Genomic DNA, 19,301 nt, shown 5'->3' with positions numbered 1-19,301 from the left:
TTAGTCCTAGGCCTAATTGGTTCTTTCAAGTAATTACAAATCTTTAATATTAGAATATTTATTCAAATAGTCTTTAAATTTCTTCCACTCTTCTTGATATTCCTCTTCTTTCTGGTCGCGGATTCTCCTGGTGAGATCAGCCAGCTCCATAAAATCCATCATCTTCATCTGCCACTCTTCTACCGTTGGTAATACTTGTGTCACAGAGAGAGAGAGAGGTCTGCCTAACTGTTTCGCCCAGTCGAGAGAGCAGCAATAGCCATGGTTTCATTTGCTTGCTCTGTGGAGTGCTGAAACTTTCCGTCGAAAGCTGTTCCTGGCTGCAGACTGCTGCTCCGCCGATTCTCATGCGAGAGGATGGGTGTGACTCGCCGGGAGGCTGGCCTCCACCGCCCTGCTTAAGTACACTATTGAATTACCTTCCTCTTTGCCATGCCCCCTTCTGCCAGAGGGAGCCCAGGAGGAGAGAGAGCGTGTCAGGAGCCGGCGATCTGCTCAGTGGTGCATTTGGGGTGGCAGGGGAAAAAAGGAGGAGATAAGAAGGTAAGTAGAATCTCCAGAATTCCTTTGGCAAGGGACAGAGCTGCGTGAGGCTGTGGACCTGTTTGGCAGCCCGTTGGCGGACAAAGCGTAGTTAAAAGTCGCCTACGGTTGCCCCCTTTGGAAGAAACGGGGCCTGTTTTAAAGTCCCTGTTAAGGACAGGATGACACAGAAACTCACAAAGTGACTTTAGAAGCAAACCGGTTTATTTGGATCGAATCCAATCCAAGGGAGAAAGGGCTACTTCTTCCCAAGTGTTTGATTTGAAGGCAGCATTTAGATCTGTGTTTCCCCACTGCATTTATCAGGGTTGCCATGTTTCCTTGCCGCAGGGCTCCTATGCTTCTAAGAGTAGCATGCTGTCAGGCCGAAATACGAGAGGTGTGGACTGGGACCTTTCCCAGCGTGGCAGGGAGTGTGTGTAGATTTCTTCTCCCCATGGTGTCGTTAATAAAAGGGGGAAGGGGTCAGCTGGATCCTCTTCAGAAAGATTTGCAGAAACTACTGTTTTTATTGCACCATTGGAAATTGCGTTCTACGGCCTTTCGCTGGGTGGTAGAAGAAACCCTTTCCAAACCGAATACATACATAACATATTTCCAAGACAATAGCTGGCTTTTTCTTCCAGCGCAGTCTAATTGCTTTGACTTTCACACAACAAGTAATTATCTCTGTTTTGTTCAGCGTCGGTGACTCATCTGACTTGCGGCAGGAGCTGGGTTTAATTTAAAAGTTGTTCTGTACACTTCTTGTTTCAGAAGGCAGGAAGGGGGAAGAAGAGATTGTCTAGATTTTCTCAGTTGATAAAGGATTCCTGTAGCCCAAGCACCAGATCAGCTAAATATTACAGCTTGCCTTGTGTCCATTTAAAAAAAAGTAATGAAATAATTTGGCTGCATACACACAAGGACCCCTGTCACCTGGTTTTTCTACAATGGTTCCTCTTCCCTCATGCGCCCTGTTAATTTGAGATGCAAAACAGCCTCAAGAAGACCTGGACTCTTTATGTGATGGTTTACTTCAGAGTAACACTGGATAGTATCTTAGAAGGGGTGCTGGGCTATTTTTTTAAGGCAGTGCTAGCCGAGAGCGCAAACTGTTTAATGTAGAAAAGAGGAAGTCAAGTGTATTTATTTCCGGACGTGGGAAACTTTGCTAAAGATAATATTGACAAAAGGTGCAATTGAACTTATTTTTCCACCTAGTAACAAAGGCAGAATTGGGCAGGGAATCAGTTGCAGACTGCTGGGGGGCAGGCAATATTTGTTAAGCTGTTGCTGTTGCCCTTCCGGTGCCACTGAATTCCTGGCCAAAATGGCGGCCATACATCCATATGCAGTGTTGGGCCTGAGGGCCACACTCATGCTTAGCCAAGCTTCCAGGGGCCTCATCCCTGCCACACCCAGGTAAGCAGCAGGGATGCTGGTGTCAGGTTGACAGCTACACAGCATTGCCTCCCCTTGTCAGTCACTCCTGCGAAACTCTGATGGGGAAACCAATCCATTGCATTCTATATCTCTCTCTCATTTTGCCTGCCTCCTCCCTAGACCAGTTTCATAATATTTCTGGAAGCATTTAAAGTGCTTAAGGTTGTTGTTTTTTTAAAATGAATTTTGTTAGAATTTGGGCCAGTACCAGTGCCTTAGGGGTCCAGTACGATGGCTCTGATAAGAGTGTCGGTGAATGTTGCAGAACCAAAAAGCACTTCCTACTACAGCCAAGTAGGAATTTCATAGAATCGTAGAGTTGGGGGACCGCAAGGGTCATCTAGTCCAACCCTCCTGCAACACAGGAATTTCAGCTAAAGCATCCCTGACAGATGGCCATCTAACCTCTGCTTTAAAAAAAAAAAAACTAGGAAGGAGGGCCCAACACCCATTGAGGAAGTCCGTTCCACTGTTGAACAGCTCTTACTGTCAGAAATTTCTTCCTGATGTTTAGCTGTAATCTCCTTTCTTGTTACTTGAGGCCATTGGTTCAGGTCCTACCTTCTGGAGCGGGAGAAAGCATTGATGATGATGATGATGATGATGATTTATTTATACCCTGCCCTTCTGGCTGGGTCTCCCCAGCCACTCTGGGCAGCTTCCAACAAAGTATTAAAATACAGTGGTCTGTTAAACATTAAAAGCTTCCCTAAACAGGGCTGCCTTCAGATATCTTCTATAAGTTTGGTAGTTGTTCTTCTCTTTGACATCTGGTGGGAGGGCGTTTCACAGGGCGGGCACCACCACCGAGAAGACCCTCTGCCTCGTTCCCTGTAACTTGGCTTCTCGTAACGAGGGAACTGCCAGAAGGCCCTCGGCGCTGGACCTCAGCGTCCGGGCAGAATGATGGGGGTGGAGACGCTCCTTCAGGTATACTGGGCCGAGGCCGTTTAGGGCTTGAAAGGTCAGCACCAACACTTTGAATTGTGCACGGAAACGTACTGGGAGCCAATGGGAGAAGACATTTCTCTCAGAGAATGCCTGAATATTCAGACTTTCCCCTGAATATTCTCCATTTCTCTCCACCCCTTCAGAACATCCTGGAACATTGTGGAGGATTCAAAATGGGGGCAACACAAGTTGTTGGGCTGTGTGTGTGTGTGAGAGAGAGAGACTGTGGATGTTCTTGCCACTATTGATGTGGAGCCCAGATCTGAGAATTTCCCCTCTTCTGGAGAAATTGGGCGAAATTGCTCCTTGCCGCCACCATCCCTTCCAGTTCCTCTGCCCTCAAGTCAGGGGGGCAGTGGGATTTCAAGAAGCCATTGCCACAGAGCTAACTCTTCCAGCACACAACACAAGCTCTTTCCTTTTCAATAGCAGAATCAGGCTGATTTTTGCTCCGATAAGCCCCAGGGGAGAGAAGTAATTCGCAGGGCCAGTTCTATCCCGTTCCTGCTGGTTCTAGGCAAAGCGAGGTGGACTCCCCTGCCCGCCACAGCTCAAACAAGCGAGCCCTTCTCCTCCCTCCTTTTCTCTGCCTCGCTCCCTCCCTCCCATGACATTCCTCCCCAAGGACTTGGTGGCAACGGTTGCTAAAGCCTTCCCAGGCGGCTGTGTGGAGACGTCTGCAGGTTTCAGAGCAGAGGTGATCCTTTTGCTTCCAGGCTGATTCCTCAAGGAGAAGGAGGCCGGGAGGCATTGCCATGGAAGACAACAGCAGTTTCCAACAGTTGGGAAAACTCTGGTAGCAAGTGATCAGAAAGACAATCTCATGTTGCAGAAATTCAACACATTTAAGCATAGCTTAAAAATGAATCTAGCAGCCCTACAAAGACACCTTGTTGTTGTTGTTGTTTAGTCATTTAGTCGTGTCCGACTCTTCGTGACCCCATGGACCAGAGCATGCCAGGCACTCCTGTCTTCCACTGCCTCCCGCAGTTTGGTCAAACTCATGTTAGTAGCTTCGAGAACACTATCCAACCATCTCGTCCTCTGTTGTACCCTTCACCTTGTGCCCTCCATCTTTCCCAACATCAGGGTCTTTTCCAGGGAGTCTTCTCTTCTCATGAGGTGGCCAAAGTATTGGAGCCTCAGCTTCAGCATCTGTCCTTCCAGTGAGCACTCAGGGCTGATTTCCTTAAGAATGGATAGGTTTGATCTTCTTGCGGTCCATGGGACTCTCAAAGGACACCTTACTGGGCAGCAAACAAGTCATTTGTATTTTATTCTCTCTCCCTCTCTCCCTCTCTCCTACACACACACACACACATGCATCCATCTCTGTCTTATTCCACCTTTCTCAACAGTTTGCAAACATATTTATTGCTTATTCATTTTTATAGAATCATAGAATTGTTACAAGGGACTCCACGGGTCATCTAGTCCAACCCTCTGCAATGCATTGGTGGTCCTCCAGCCTCTGCTTTGAAACCTCCAAGGAAGGAGAGTCCACAACCTTCTGAGGGAGACGGTTCCACTATAGAACAGCTCTTACTATCAGGAAGAGTTCTTTCTGATATTTAATCGGAAACTCCTTTCTTGTAGCTTGAACCCATTGTTTTGAGTCCTACCCTCCAGAGCAGGATAAAACATGCTTGCTCCATCGTCCATGTGAAAGCCCTTTAGATATTTGAAGATGGTTGTCATATATCCTCTCAGTCTCTTCTTTTCCTGGCCAAACATACCCAACTCCCTCAACTGTTCCTCATCAGGCTTGGTTTCCAGACCCTTGATCATCTCTGCACACGTTCCATTTTGTCAACATCCTTCTTAAATTTTGGTGCCTAGAATTTTTTTGGTGTCTTTCAGTCAAATTGGTTCACAAGGTGGTGGTAAAAGGAGTATATGTAGCAATTAATAATAATAAACACAAATAAACTCTCTGCAGCTCTTTCTTATCTGGCCAATGGATAAGGGCACACTGCTTATCTTCTGGGGAGGCAGGGGGTGTGACCTTCAGCCCCCTGAAATATGGCAGAAGCCAACAGCGTACTTCCCTCTGGTTCCACAGTTCCAGGGCAATTTGCAATTGTAGCTTAGCGCTCTTTATGGTCAGGAGCGGCGGAAGCAAGCTCACCGCAGCTGCTCCTTCTCTGGCCAAGCTAGTGTCCCGCTTGCTGAGCTAGTCTTCCTAGGAGGTAGAAGGTGCAATCGGGCCATTGGATGGGGCCACGGTGTTCGGCTCTCCGCCCCCAAGGCAAAATGAAAGACAGCAAATCAAAAACACACACACACCCTAAAATGAATAAAAGTGTGAAACAGGCTGAAATGGAACAGAACGGTAAAACAAAAAGAAGAAGCTGGAAATCAAAAGGCCAAGGTGTGGAAGGGCATTTGTGACAAGGCAGAATGACAGTAGGCCTGTGGTGGCTTCCCTAACTCCCACTGGGTTGCATCGTTGTGGTTGTGGGTTCAAATTCCACCCTCCCTCAAACCAGGGAGTGAGGAACCGGTGGACCTATAAAATAAAAAAGAAGGGATATAATTAAGGGTGTCTTCAGAAGTGTCCAATATTGTGATGCAGCAGCCAAAGCTATCATTTCTGCCCCCTTTTCAGATCACAGAATTGTAGAATTGTAGATGTTCCACTGCAGTACCTTTTGTGCTACACTGATGTTGTTTTCCATCTTCAAAAGCTGAGGTGGGGTGAGGAGGCCAGGCACCTGCCTCACCTTAACATCGATACCAGGAAAGGTCCTAGAATAGGTAACTGAACTGCGAACTCATAGAAAAGAATGTTGCGATGACTAAGAGCCAGCAAGGGTTTCTCAAAAGCAAGTCATGCAAGACAAAGCTTATTTCTTATTTTGAGAGCGTTACAAGCTCGGTGGATCCGAGGAATGCTGTGGATGTAGTATGTCTTGATTTCAGTAAGGCTTTTGACGAAGTCATCTGTGATCTTCTTGCAGAGAAGCTGATATAATGTGGGCTAGACTATGTTCCTGTTAGGTGACTGACCAAACCCAAAGATGCTCATTAATGGCTCCTTGTCACCCTGGGGAAAGTGGCAAGTGGGGTGCCACATGTTCTGTCCTGGGGCCAGTGTTGTTCAAAATCTTTATAAATGAATTTGATGAAGGAATAGAGGAACTGCTTATCACATTAGCAGATGATGCTAAACCGGGAGAGGTAGATAACACTGCAGAAGATAGAAAACAGCATCCAGTATGCCCTTAATCGATTGGAGAACTGGGCCCAAACTAGTAAAATGAATTTCAGTTGGGACAGGCGTAAGATTTGACAGTTAGGCAGGAATAATCAGATGCACAAATATAGGGTGGTCATAGCACGGCTTTATTCTACCTTGGTCAGGCCACACCTGGAATACTGTGTCCAATTCTAGGCACCAAAATTTAAGAAGAACGTTGACAAGTTGGAACATGTGCAGAGAAGGGCAACCAAGATGATCAAGGGTCTGGAAACCAAGCCTGATGAGGAACGGTTGAGGGAATTGGCCTGGAAAAGAGGAGAGTGAGAGGAAATATGACAACAATCTTCACATATCTAAAGGGTTGTCACATGGATGATGGAGCAAGCATGTTTTATCCTGCTCTGGAGGGCAGGACCCAAACCAATGGTTTCAAGCTACAAGAAAGGAGATTCCAGCTAAATATCAGGAATAACTTTCTGACAGTAAGAGCTGTTCAATAGTGGAACGGTCTCCCTCAGGAGGTTGTGGACTCTCCTTCCTTGAAGGTTTTGAAGCAGAGTTTGGATAGCCACCTGTCATGGATACTTCAGCTGAGATTCCTGCATTCCAACTCTCCAATTTTATGATTCTTTGGTATTGCAGGGAAACACAGGGAGCCATATAGGTCAGTCGCAACCACGTAGCATGGAATATGTTCACAGGAGAAAGTAATTCCGAGTTCCACCCTATAACTGGTTACATATTAATGTAGATCTTTTCAGTCGCTGCAGGAAGGTGGCGGCTTACTATAGCACGTCTACGGTTGATGCCTGGGGTGTGTGTGATAGACTGTGTTGGTGTGACGGCGTCAAAGAAAAGGCGCCAAGGGATGTCTCTGTTCAGCCCACGGATAATTTTTGCCCAATAGCTGCGCCAAAACCTGCCTTCCAATTTCTTGAACGTTCTCTTCCCCAGCAAACAGGGCTTCTGTTTTCCTTCCTTATTCTCAAGCCACTTTGGAATTTATTTCCCGTTCTGGAGGCTGTGGGGTCGCGCTGACTTTATGGCTTCAAAGTGTCTGAGGGTGATATGTGTGGTTTTCTCCTTCTTTCCACCGAACATTTCTCCAGCGCTTCGCAGCATCCCTGACTACTCATAATCCCTGAAAAGGAAAAGCTTTGTGGCAGAATTTACCTCAGGGTGTCTTTCCCTGAGCTTAACTGAATGGTTGAGAGCTGGGTTGGAAGGAAAGGGTCCGGCTACTAAGTACCTGAGGTTGGTACATTGCCTGATCTTGGCCACATCTCCACTGTACACTTAAAACAGTTTTATACCACTTTGAACAGTCGTTTGCTTCTGCCAAACAATCCTGGAAACTGTAGTTACGGTGCTGAGAGTCGTACTGTTTTAGACGTATCATGCAAGTGAGGCCTTTGGGGTTTTTTTTATGGCAAGTTCTTCTTTCTACCTTTTGAGAAATATGATGGGTAACCTCAGGGCCAAGTGTGGCCTTCCAGAACTTTCCGTCTAGCCCTCAGAGCACTCTCCTCAGGCAAATCCCAACTCGGTTTCACACCTCCCTTGAGTGTGTTTTCCTGGCTTGAGTGCCTCCTTGAACTATAATAATGCTTCTTGCTCCCCTCAATGGAGGACAGAGGCTGGTGTGTGGGTTTGTGTAGAAACTAGCCTACTGTACTGAGGAGAAATAGACATCCATTTTTGCCCCTGGCCTGCCTTCCACTGGCGTGTGGCCTGTGGTAAGTTGCCCAGTAGCAAATGCAGACCTTGGGGCTGAGAAAGGTTCCCCACTCCTGTTTACGAAAATAAATGTTAAAATGAACAGCTTCCAGGAGCGCAAGCCTGCCTAGATTCCTGAGGCGGCATCATGGTTTTCTTTGGAACTGGAGGTTGCTGGGAAGGCTGTCAAATGCAGTTCATCAAGAAATGATTTGCAGGCTCTAGCTCTTGTTTATTCACAGGCCCAGAACAGAACTGAACTGAAGGGTTCAGCCAGCCTGCTTATATAGAGCTCCACTACAACGCAACAGTAACAACTTTCTGTAAATATCCAATCACTGAACGTCACTTTCAATCCCTTATTTGCATATGTGGACCTGAGGGAAAACTATCTACAGTATCCCCTGCTGGCCCAGGGTGAGAACTTCAGTACATAACAAGGGCAGTTGCCCTCAGGTCCTACATGTGGGCTTCACTTTGGCCATTGTTCTGGTCTATACGGGGCCCCTTTGGCCTCACCCAGCTTCCAAGCTCTTGCTTCTCCACTTTCCTAAGCAGGATAGGGGCAAGGGGAGCTGCTTTGTTTACATGGCATTTCCCTGTTGTGTGCTTTCTGGAGGGCTCCGCTGTCCTGTACTGTTTCCTCTTTCGATGCCAGAGGTTGAGTGCTCATCCCCACAGATTGTGGCACTCCTCAGTTGCCAAGGCCGTGTACAATTCATCCAAACGGCTGCTCTGCTGTGGATCGGGAGACTGGGGCCATAAACGTGTAGAAGAATGGATGGGGATGGGGGCTTGAGCCCCACTCCCACAAAAGTTTGAGAAATAAGCATGTGAAGACAGGCTCCAGCGGATTGCGCAGATGAGATCAATAGTGGGTCCATCGGTCAAGAAGGCAGTTTCTGCGCATGCTGTGTAGAAGGAAGTGAGGAGCAGATGGGGCTGATCCACCTGGGAAGAAGGAAAACTCTGGTCCTAAACCTTGCAGGATATCTACTGGAGAAGAAAAGGCTCAGGAGTAAAAAAAAACTTTGTCAAATCTGGAGTGGAGTCCCTAAGGCAGTTGGATGGTGCCTTGCATGCCTCCTCCCAGCAACTCCTGCAGCCAAACTGGTGCCAAACGTCTTGCTCTGCTTTCCTTTTAGGCCACATATGTGAAGCTGGGGGGGGGGTCTTGTTGTCTGGGCAGCCCAGGACCTCCATACACACTGCCCAGGCTTGCACCCTAAGGAGGTCACTTTGGTGCTACTAACACAGCAGTTTGACTTCGCCCCAGGAGACACACTCCATTGTCTCTTGAGACAGGCAGGTGCCAGCAACAGAGAATTTCTGCTTGGAAACTCAGCTGTTAAAAGCCCCAGTTAGTGAACCAGGTCTGAAGCCGGTTGAAATTTGTGACATTCCCACTTTCATTGATGCATAGGCAGCAGCCAGGCAGGGCTGGCCAGGGATTGTTTCATGGTGTTTTGGGCTTCCCTTTGTTTATGTCTAAATTCACCGCCCACAGGCACACCTGAACCAAGGACAACCAAGTGACCTTCTAAGACACTGTGCTAGTCTTTTGGGGCTTATTCAACAGATCCTTCTACTTGCTTTCTACATGCCAAGGCATCGGGCGCCAACCTTTTTGGACCAAAGGACACATTATGAATTTTGAGAGTGCTGTGGGCTCCAGTCACAAAATGGCTGTCATGGGCGGCATGGCATAACACAAAATGGCTGCCATGAGGGCATGCGGTAACACAAGATTGCTGTTTCTCCTCACCTCACCTCTCCCAGGACAACCTCATGTCTTCCTGAGGGTGTCATTGAAGACCTTTGTGGGTGCCACGGTGCCCATGGGCACTGGGTTGGTGACTCCTGAAGCAAGTGCTGTTGAATTGAGCAGGACTTGGCTCCAGAGCATTTTTGCAGGAGGGACTCATCTGCATACCCCAAATGCAACTTTAAAGGTAAAGGTAAAGGGACCCCTGACCATTAAGTCCAGTCGTGACCGACTCTGGGTTTGCGGCGCTCATCCCGCTTTACTGGCCGAGGGAGCCGGCGTACAGCTTCCGGGTCATGTGGCCAGCATGACTAAGCCACTTCTGGTGAACCAGAGCAGCGCACGGAAACGCCGTTTATCTTCCCACCGGAGTGGTACCTATTTATCTACTTGCACTTTGACGTGCTTTCGAACTGCTAGGTTGGCAGGAGCAGGGACCGAGCAACGGGAGCTCACCCCGTCACGGGGATTCGAACCGCCGACCTTCTGATCGGCAAGTCCTAGGCTCTGTGGTTTAACCCACAGCGCCACCCGCGTCCCTGTAAATGCGGCTTTGCACACTATTAAATTGCTGTGTTGTCCTGCTGCAACAAATCCACATGAGGAGGAGAAAAAATTGGCTTTTGTGGTGCGAGCGGTGGGGGAACTGAAATGAAAAAGTGTGGGAAGAACAAATGATTAACGGGACAATGCACACACGCCCTGCAAGCGAAATCAGGACAAATGCTCATTCACATATATACTCGCCCCATAAACGAATTAGAACAGATAAACACCAAATACAATCTAACCACCTCATAAGCTTTGTGCAAGCAAATCAGGAAGAATTCTCGATAAACAGGTTGCCTGCAGGAGTCCTGTGTTGAGGATCCGGTTCTGAAAAAACCCAGAATGTGCATTTAAGGTTAACTGAGGGAGCAGCGTAAGGTCATGGGGTCAAAGGCTGGTTTTTGTAGTGGGATCTGCTGGTAGCCTGGCTGGTTAAAGAATGATGGGGCGCCTACAGGAAAAGGTCCAAAGTTCAGTGGATGAGCATGTGGTTTATGCAATGCCATCTTCAGTCACCAACATATCTGGCTAATCTGGGGTGGACAACTTGGCGCTCTCAAGATGTTGTTGGACTACAACTCACATCAACTTCAAGAGCCTGGCAAATGACCAGGACAGCTGGAGTTGCAGTCCAACAACATTTGATGGGGAACCGAGTTTTCCATCCCGGACTTTAACAATTCCAGGTTGGTCAAAAACAAAATGGAATGGCCTGTCGTAAATTTGTAACAAGTGAGCAACAGATAAATACAGAGATGGATATGAACATGTCCAGAAGGGAGCTCAGCTTGTAGTGATTATTCCCTTTGACTGCTCAAACCAATACTGATGATTATAGATGTGCCTGTAGTCTCTTTGATGTTGTATGAAATAAGGTTCTCTGTCTGTGAGTGGGGAATCTAATTAGAAGCCGGCTGGTGTCATTTTAACCCGAATGACTGCCCACGAAACCAGGAAGTGGGAGTTAAAAAAACGTGCCTATTTTGGTTGTTGTGTAGTAATTGTCCATTTCTTAACATGCCTGTTCCAAACCAAGCCATCAAAGACCACAACTCCCTAGTGTTACACAGACTTGAAAAGAGAGTTGAGAAGGGAAGACTTTCATTCTCTCTCTCTCTTCAGTTTTAAGAACATTCAGAAGCATTCCTTCCCCACCACCACCCAAAATATATTTTGACTTAGACAATGTCCTGGTCTGGCTAGGATGGGATGCAAATTCTTGTTGCTTTGTGACTTCTCTTTATGCCCATTTTCTTGTCCCGTTTTCCAAAATAATCCTTACTTTTGTTTTGACCCAGGCATTCAGAAACTCTCTTGCCCCAAGCAACCAAGTATTCTAGCTGCTTAGAAATGCATAATTCCTGATATATAGCAGAGGAAGGTTAAATAGTAGCTGGAAAGCCTACTTTGTATGGAATGACAAGATTTGTGTTTCCAGGACCTCCACTCATCTGGGTGCTGGGTATGACATTATTGACCGCAATAAAATATTGGTACCAGATTTTGCACACAGAAAAAAACTAACTTTTAAAAAGTATAGTTAAGGGTGACAGGTTTCAGTCAGTGTGGACTTTCACGTGCCCAGAATCTGTGGAATAGTCTAGGTAACAATCAAAGAGTCCTGAAGTATTTTGTAGACAGAAGTAATTAGATCACCATATCTTGGCTTAATGACCCGAAATATGAGCAAGCTTTAGGTTGTGTGTGAAGCCCCTTCCTTTCTTGCAAGCCACAATTCAGCAAAGTTATCCATTTTATCTGAACTTGGAAACAAACCAGGATCCTAAACCAACTTCAAACCCTGGTTAAGGATATGGGCTTGTTGTGAAGTTGGTGACCATGGTTTCTCAGATAAGATGAAATAGGAAACTGTGGTTGGTTAGAGGCTTCATCGTTGCATTGTGGTATTCCACTTGGGGGGGGGGACAAAGGGGCTGTGGGCAAAGGACTCATTCATATCTTGGCTTATAAAGCTTAAATAAGATCATCTGAAGCAGGTCAGAGCTTTACCACACCACCATCAATATTGGAGCTGTATAATTTACTTTATTTGATGCAATAGCTGGATGCTTGAAACCAGTATTGTAAACCAGGGTTGAGAAACCTGTGGCCCTCCAGATGTTGCTGGACTCTACTTCCCATCAGCCCCAGTCAGCATGGTCAGTGGTCAGGGATGATGGGAGTTGTAGTCCAACAACGTCTGAAGAACCACAGGTTCCTCCATCCTACTGTAAACCATTGGAACATAGGAAACTACCTCAGACTGAGTCAAACCATTGGTCCATCCAGTGCAGTGTCGTCTACACTGACAAGCAGTGACTGTCCATGGTCTCAGGCAGAGGACATTTCTTGCCCTACCTGGAGATGCTGGGAATTGAACCTACATTCAAGGCAAATGGTCCTCCACTGAGCTATGGCCCTTCAGAGATCAAGGGAAGACTAGGCCACAACCTAACGTATGGCCTTTATTATATTGGAGACTGTTCAGAATTGGCTTCCCCTTCTCCTCTGGTTCTGAAGTGGTATGGCCTCCAGGGAGGACTGTACCACACAATATCTCTGAATGCCTTTCTCCTCAATAGAAAGCCAGTCCTTAAGCAAACAACTCTCTCAGCTCTGGGTTTCATGAGGGGTTACGGACTCAGACCAGTTTCCTCTCGCCTCTGTTTACTTGTGTCTTGAAATTGCAGGCGTGACTTTCATGTGAGGCAACTCTCTTCCCCGTATCCCTGGGCACAAAGAGCCAGCTTAGGAGAGGAGGGTGGGGAAGGGTGGGGCTTAAGCCGAGGAAATTCTCAGGGATTTTAGTTGACAGAAACCTGACAATAAAACTGTGAAGTCGGCTGCACCTCGCGACACAGTTAATGTCCCGTGGGCAGCCAGAAAGAAAGACTGCAAGGTGTGTTGGCACCTCGAGTCCAGCAAGCCAAGCAGAGCCAGCCACACCTCAGGGTCAAACTAGATGTGAGATTCAAAAATGTTCTACGGCCCCATCTGCACATTTCTAGCAGTATCACTGGGGGCCAATTTTAATCCTCAAGGGCAAGTTTTAATAGGGCAGTCTGAAAACGATGAGCGTGCTTGAGGCTGTTTTACTGGAATAGGGAGGAGAGGGGGAAATAATTAAAAGAGGTATTCCCTGTGGAGTACGGCAGGCAGGCGGTGTCTTCATGTTGTCTAAGGCCACATACATTTAATGCTCAGTGACTGGGCTTCCCAAACTTGGGTCTCCAGCTGTTGCTGGACTACAGCTCCCATCATCCATAGAGAGCAGGACCCAGTGGTCAGGGATGATGGGAATTGTAGTCCAACAACAGCAGAATTCTCAAGTTTGGGGAGACTGGCTCTATGGTGCCACTTTAAACAAGCATGGCTTCCCCCGCAAAGAATTGTGGGAGTTGTGGTTGGTTCAGAGTTGCCAGGAGAGCCCCTAGTCCCCTAACAGAACGACCAGTTTTAACAGGCAATCCCTTTTCCCAGGGAACTCAGGAAATTGTTGCTCTGTGAAAGCTCCCAGAGCTTGTAACTATCTACAACTCCCATAATTCTTTGGGGGACCCATGATGGTTTAAAGCAGCATCGTAGTGCTTTAAGTGTATGGTACAAGTGTGGCTGTTTAAAGTGGTGTGATACTGCTTGAAATACTCTGCACAGATGCGGCCTAAGTCTCTGGAGGACAGCACAAGAAGTTGAGGGATCCAGCTTGGTTATACAAAGAAGGGGAAACAGTTTGACCACTCTCTCCCCCTGGGAATCAGAATCACACAAGCATTTAAGCTGACATTTGCCCTATGTTTTGGTTTTTTTTGCGCAACCGCGTCTAATCTTACCCTTTTCTTAAATTAATTTCTTAGTGTGTGTCCTTCTTTTCTGCAAATCTACCAAAGAGCAAAATAAAAATAAAATCCAGGTTAGGGGATTTTCTCAGGACAGTGGAGGGCGGGTGTGCTGTGTCTCATTGGTGAAGCGGTGGTGGCATTCACCCCTCTTCTTCTGCTCAAAAATGGAGGGGATCAAGGGGGGGTCAGTTGAGGTGGGGGGGTGAGAAATGTCTCTGTTTTCATCTGAGGAATGGTATGGAGTGTATGATCTGAATGCAGAAGAGCCTGACTTCAACCCCTTGCAGCTACAAGGGCCAGATTGCAGGAGATAGGAAGGAATCCTGTTTAAAACCCTGCAGAGCACCTCCCAGTCAGCATAGACCAGGCTTCCTCAACCTCGGCCCTCCAGATGTTTTGAGACTACATTTCCCATCATCCCTGACCACTGGTCCTGCTAGCTAGGGATCATGGGAGTTGTAGGCCAAAAACATCTGGAGGGCCGAGGCTGAGGAAGCCTGGCGTAGACCAAGTGCAGCCAATATGGCACCCTCTGGATGTTGTCAGACTACAACTCCCATCATCCCTGACCATTGGCCATGTTGGCTGGGGCCATTGGTGCCATCTCTGGGGGGGCCTGGGTGCCAAGGCACCCACAAACTTTTCACTGTGGGTGCCCGGCTGGGTGACCCAAAGCGTCTTGCATGTGATGTCAGACGGCAAGGCCCAATGGGGCCCGTCACACCATGTGACATCATGCATAATAATATATAATAATAATAATTTATTATTTACACCCCGCCCATCTGGCTGAGTTTCCCCAGCCACTCTGGGCAGCTCCCAATCAAGTGTTAAAAACAATACAGCATTAAATATTAAAAACTTCCCTAAACAGGGCTGCCTTCAGATGTCTTTTAAAAATAGGATAGGCTTATTTCCTTCACGTCTGAAGGGAGGGTGTTCCACAGGGCGGGTGCCACCACCGAGAAGGCCCTCTGTCTGGTTCCCTGTAACCTCACTTCTCACAATGAGGGAACCGCCAGAAGGCCCTCGGCGCTGGATCTCAGTGTCCAGGCTGAACGATAGGGGTGGAGACACTACTTCAGGTATAGAGGACCGAGGCCGTTTAAGGCTTTAAAGGTCAGCACCAACACTTTGAATTGTGCTTGGAAACGTACTGGGAGCCAAGGTAGGTCTTTCAGGACAGGTGTTATATTGGTCTTGGCGGCCGCCCCCAGTCACCAGTCTAGCTGCCGCATTCTGGATTAGTTGTAGTTTCCGAGTCACCTTCAAAGGTAGCCCCACGTAGAGTGCATTGCAGTAGTCCAAGCGGGAGATAACTAGAGCATGCACCACTCTGGCGAGACAGTCCGCAGGCAGGTAGGGTCTCAGCCTACGTACCAGATAGAGCTGGTAGACAGCTGCCCTGGACACAGAATTGACCTGTGCCTCCATGGACAGCTGTGAGTCCAAAATGACTCCCAGGCTGCACACCTGGTCCTTCAGGGGCACAGTTACCCCATTCAGGACCAGGGAATCCCCCACACCAGCTGCATTCTGCTTCATTGGGCCACGTCGCACTATGTGACATCACAGGTCAAAGTGCATGATGTCACACACACACACGCCAGGAACCCCAAATGTGGGGTGGAGCCCAGCATGCTTGGCTGGGGCTGGTGGAAGCTGGAGGCATTTGGAAGGCATTGTGTTTGCTGCCCCCTTGGTGCAGTCAATACAGAGATGGATGGTCCACAGATTTGAACTCGGTGCAAGGCAGGTTCCTGTAGGTGGATGCAATGCTTTTTCTGGGGGTACACGGGGGTACACATACCCCTAAACATTGAGTTGGATTTGTGGTGCTGCAGAGGGGTTATTTTATACTTGTTGGTGCAGCATTTTGACCAACAATTGGGAAACACTGGCCTGCGAGCGCTCCAGTTGGAGAACAGCCTTTACCAAAGGTGTCATGGGCTTTGAAGACACTCAAACTCAGGACGCCGGGGAGAAACGTGCTAAGAGGAAGGCACGCTTGGCAAATCCACACCGTGATCAACTCCTGCCCGGGAACCAATGTCCCCACTGTGGAAGGACGTGTGGATCCAGAACTGGCCTCCACAGTCACTTATGGACTCATTGTTAAAACCGTGTTTATGGAAGACAATCTTACTCAGCTACAAGGGATCGCCAAAGAAGAAGAAGAAGACCCCTAAACATTTTGTGAATCTAAGTTTGGCCTCATTGAAGGGCAGTATTTCAGTATGCTTCTTGGGAGAAAAGCAATGACAAACCTAGACAGCATCTTAAAAAGCAGAGACATCACCTTGCCAACAAAGGTCCGTATAGTTAAAGCTATGGTTTTCCCAGTAGTGATGTATAGAAGTGAGAGCTGGACCATAAAGAAGGCTGATCACTGAAGAATTGATGCTTTTGAATTATGGTGCTGGAGGAGACTCTTGAGAGTCCCATGGACTGCAAGGAGATCAAACCTCTCCATTCTGAAGGAAATCAGCCCTGAGTGCTCACTGGAAGGACAGATCCTGAAGCTGAGGCTCCAATACTTTGGCCACCTCATGTGAAGAGAAGACTCCCTGGAAAAGACCCTGATGTTGGGGAAGATGGAGGGCACAAGGAGAAGGGGACGACAGAGGATGAGATGGTTGGATAGTGTTTTCGAAGCTACGAACATGAGCTTGACCAAACTGAGGGAAGCAGTGGAAGACAGGAGGGCCTGGCGTGCTCTGGTCCAGGGGGCCACGAAGAGTCGGACACAACTAAACGACTAAACAACAACAGGAAAATGAGAATGCCCCTAAATATATATATTTCTAGGAAAAAAGCACTGGGTGGATGAAACCTCAAACCACAACAGCTTGTCACTGATGAGTTGATTAGTTCCTCTGAAATAAGGATCAATGTCAATTCCACAGAAAAGGAGAAGCGAAGAAATTGTTTGCAATGATTCAGAGACACTGTGTCTTCCTCCCACCTATTTCCTGTTGCAGCTCATGCCAGAAAAACGGTTTGACCTTCTGCCTATACTGTTTGGAACATGGGAGCATTACTGGCTGTCATTTCAAACACCTTAACAAAAAACCAGGAAACAGTGCAAGCAGGAAGGATAGGCTCAGATCGATGCGGAATTTAAATGTGCAAAGAATGCTGATGGGAAAATGAAATGCAACGGAGTTTCGTGTGTCTATCTGTTTGTTTGCTTGACGACAAGCAAATCTGAAACAGGTGACAGGATCAAGGGAACAGCATTAAAATAGAAGCTTTTAAGGGGAAGGCTATTAGGCGAGTCCAACTTTTTATTCTGAAATGCTTCCGGTCTGCCGTGAGGAATTTCAGCTTGGAGACTTTTCTGGAACTATAAAAGTTTGGGATAAATGATTTGCAAGGCTACTCATCCTTTGCTGCGGATCCTTTTGCTTCAGGATGTTGTTCTTCATGCTGGCTTTGGGAAAGGCTGACAAAAATCTTGGAGAATCAGTGCGCTGGTGGCTATCAGCCATTCTATCTAGGTTTGGAGCTTCCATATGCAATGACAGTACAGTGGTACCTCAGGTTACATACGCTTCAGGTTACATACGTGTAATGGCTTTAGGGGTTGCTTGTGCGTAAGTTACCGCCGCTCTGGGCTAGGTTGCCTGGTTAAACCGTTTCTCGCTGGACAGCCATCCACTCCGTGGCTGTTCAGTCACTAGCAGAATCCGTCAGTGGGCGTTTCTTGAACCTCTTCCAGCAAAGAAGTTCTTTGACGCCAAGTCGCCACCTACTTTCCCTGCGCGGAAGTCTTCTGCGCAGGGTGGGTGTGGTCAGCGGAGGACCTGTGCTCTCCTTGCTGGTCTCCTGCGAAGAGTCCTGGAGCCTCCTCTCTGCTTCCCCCATCGGCCCCCCTCTATCCCTGGTGTTGCGCTGATTTTCTTCCCCAGCCGGAGACCATCCTCTAGTTCCGATGGCAGTTCCCTGACAATACGCTTCAGGTTACAGACTCCGCTAACCCAGAAATAGTGCTTCAGGTTAAGAACTTTGCTTTAGGATGAGAACAGAAATCGCATGGCAGCAGCAGGAGGCCCCATTAGCTAAAGTGGTGCTTCAGGTTAAGAACAGTTTCAGGTTAAGTACGGACCTCCGGAACGAATTAAGTACTTAACCCGAGGTACCACTGTATACCTCTGGCAAAGGGATGGGGAGAAATTTGCTTCAGCTTACTGTAAAAATGCGTGTATCGGGAAAATTGCATGTGAAGGGTGTGTGTTAGGAGAAAGTTGCATTAAAATGCTAACGAATTTTCGAGAGGACTAAAAAATAAATCAGAAACGGATGCAAAAGTTTGGAGAAGGGAAGGCTGTAAAAATGACCTTCTAGGAATCCATTCTTGATGTAATGATTAGGGAGGTCAGGGGTTCAACTGGCCCTTGTTTCTGTGTGTTTAACGGTACAGTGGTACCTTACTTTTAAAACAGCTTACTTTATGAACAACTTGGATTAAGAACGCTGCAAACCCAGAAGTAGGTGTTCCGGTTTGTGAACTTTGCCTTGGAAGCTGAACATGTTCCGCTTCCTGTTGAGTGTGTTTGGTTTGTAAATTGAGTCCCCTGATTCTAGTTAGAGGCTTCCTGTTGAGTCTGTCGGATGTTGAGTCCCTCGTACTCACACAAAAACAGAGGTGATATTTGGAGCTTTTGTTTTTGCTAAAAAAAAATTGCATTTTTGTTTGAGTGGCTTTTTTTTTTATTTGACTGTGGCCTGTTTTTGTGACTGTGTGGTACCCAGTTCAGCTACTGATTGATTGATTGTGTGACCGCAGAAATGGATAAAAGCCCCAAACAATGACTATCAGTGCACGTAAGGATTTTTTTTTTTTTTGTCATCTACAATACTGTCTTATTTATTTTATAGTACAATACATTGATTATTGCTTTCTTTTTATGGATCAGTGGTCTTGTTAGATAGTAAAATTCATGTTAAATTGCTGCTTTAGGGGCTGTTTTTAAAAGTCTGGAACGAATTAATCATTTTGCATTACTTTCTGTGGGAAAGCAGGCCTTGGTTTTGGAACGCTTTGGTTTTGGAACAGACTTCCGGAACGGATTAAGCTTGGGAACCAAGGTACCACTGTAGTTTGATCCGCCGCAATTGGCAGCTGATCATTCCCCCTGCTGCCTGCTTGAAATGTTGGCAACAGAGCTCATGATACTGTTTGCCATTCCTGAATAAAAGATGCTAAAATAATAAATAATAAATAATAAATATTTTTTATATATATACCCCGCCATTCCCGGTTCAGAAAACCAGGCTCAGGGCATCCAACAACAAATTTAAAACATTT

General features: G+C 47.1%; 1 protein-coding gene across 2 annotated transcripts in view; it reads left to right on the top strand.

Annotated features, from left to right (window-relative positions):
* Nucleotides 1-370: 370 nt before the first annotated feature.
* The window catches only part of VILL (villin like), a 60,060-nt gene continuing 41,129 nt past the window's right edge, over nt 371-19,301 (top strand). The window contains exon 1 of one of the 2 annotated variants that reach the window (XR_014540464.1): nt 371-543. The gene's annotated coding sequence lies outside the window, so the exon portion shown is untranslated. The remainder of the gene's footprint in view (nt 544-19,301) is intronic. The other variant, XM_083579467.1, reaches the window with a different exon arrangement.

The sequence above is a fragment of the Podarcis filfolensis genome (assembly GCF_964270895.1).
Source record: "Podarcis filfolensis genome assembly, chromosome: 12".
Lineage (NCBI taxonomy): Eukaryota > Metazoa > Chordata > Lepidosauria > Squamata > Lacertidae > Podarcis > Podarcis filfolensis.
The sequence above is the reverse complement of the archived record's forward strand: the minus strand, read 5'-3'. Positions and strand labels throughout refer to the sequence as shown.